Below are 1,463 nucleotides of genomic sequence, written 5' to 3'. Positions count from 1 at the left end.
GACTGGCCTGGCCGCAACACACGTACGTTGTCCCCTTCAATTCTGCATCTGCCTGTTCCAGCAGGAAAGGCAAGTGGTGATGTAGCTCYAGCATTTGTGGTAGGTCTGCTGGAAACAAGTTTTAATATGGTGTGTCTGGCTGATCTTCCTTTATTGTTGAAGGGAGCTGCTTGAAGACTGCATGATGGGGCAGTCATTTCCCAAAGGTTATTACTGGTGTGTTTGAAATGTGACTTCTCCCWCTGATGAACTGTAGTTCAATGATTCATGCCCAGGCAGATGAGGGTCAGTACAGCCTGAGTTTAATTGCTAGATGAAAGCTATGCCAGGATAAAGATACTCGTTGGCACAACAAAGGTTGAACAGAGCCAAGACCCAGTTCTTTAATTTATTGGTACATAGTTTTGAAAGTAAAAGCAGGCATAGCCCTGACAAGAATAGGACCTGAGCTCCTCCAGGCCCCTACCAGCAGTGCATGAGACAGGAGCACAGCTCTGTCCCGGCGGTGGGTGCAGATGGCCCTGTTAGGCTCTGTGATGGGGACACACTCTGAGCAAGCCCTGCGCCCCAGCCAGGGCAGCAGCAGGACATGGTGACAAGCTCCCTGGGGGCTGCTTCTCCGTCTCAGTTCAGAAGAGCTGTCGAGAAGCTGTGATGATGAGGCAGCCAGCCTTGCAAGCAGACTGCACCATGGTAAGGGCTAAACTTTTCCTCTCCTTCCTCCTGGAAGCATGTGTGGAAAATAGGTCAGCCCTCAGAGTCATGGAGCTCACCGTGCTCTGCKAGGGACATGTACATGTCATGTACATGTGGTGATGGCTCCTTTCTTGTTTCTCCAGGATCCTGAAGGAGCTTTCGCTGATCCAACCACAGACCARTTTGGCCTGTTGCTCCATGAGGAATGAAGTGAAAGACCTTTAATACAAATTATGACCTGGACCCCCYTGGAAACTGAAATGGAAGTTTTCCGCAGCATACAAGGTCAAATAGACAGGTGTTGCCAGACTCAGGCTGGAAGATATATTTTTCTTAGGTTTCTATGGAGATTAGAGAGATATTTCAGGAGTAATATAAGGCTCAAAAGGATACTCATCAACTACTCTTTCTCAGGTTCAGGATACTGGCTAATCCTTAATCCCAGACCTGCTGTTGATTCTCTCCTTTGGCGTGTTTCACTATGCAGTCAACTATTTAGCTAAGGGACTTTGCTGTCCTAATTATGTACAGAAATGCTAAGTTAAATAAAAGTGTAAACCGCAATGTGGATTATTTATTACTTTTTCTTTGTTGAGGGAGCAATGTTCAGGTCCATGTTTTTCAAGGTGCACTATTTATGAACGAGTCAAGAGAGAAATATTTGATACTGCAGGAGGCCAGATAATGACTTAATCAAAGACAAAATGCCCCTTTGCTCCAGTTCAATGTTCATATAGTTCAGTTCATATTAGCATTGATTTTTCCCA

The 1,463-nt window shown here is 45.8% G+C and overlaps 1 long non-coding RNA gene across 1 annotated transcript in view; it reads left to right on the top strand.

The window, feature by feature from the left end:
• The window catches only part of LOC112944553, a 4,813-nt gene extending 3,878 nt beyond the window's left edge, over window positions 1–935 (top strand). The window contains exon 3 of the long non-coding RNA XR_003248797.1: window positions 840–935. This is a non-coding gene — a long non-coding RNA (uncharacterized LOC112944553). The remainder of the gene's footprint in view (window positions 1–839) is intronic.
• The last annotated feature ends 528 nt before the right edge of the window (window positions 936–1,463 follow it).

This window comes from Nothoprocta perdicaria, unplaced genomic scaffold (genome assembly GCF_003342845.1).
Source record: "Nothoprocta perdicaria isolate Ctin4 unplaced genomic scaffold, notPer1 scaffold_17, whole genome shotgun sequence".
Lineage (NCBI taxonomy): Eukaryota > Metazoa > Chordata > Aves > Tinamiformes > Tinamidae > Nothoprocta > Nothoprocta perdicaria.
The sequence above is the reverse complement of the archived record's forward strand: the minus strand, read 5'-3'. Positions and strand labels throughout refer to the sequence as shown.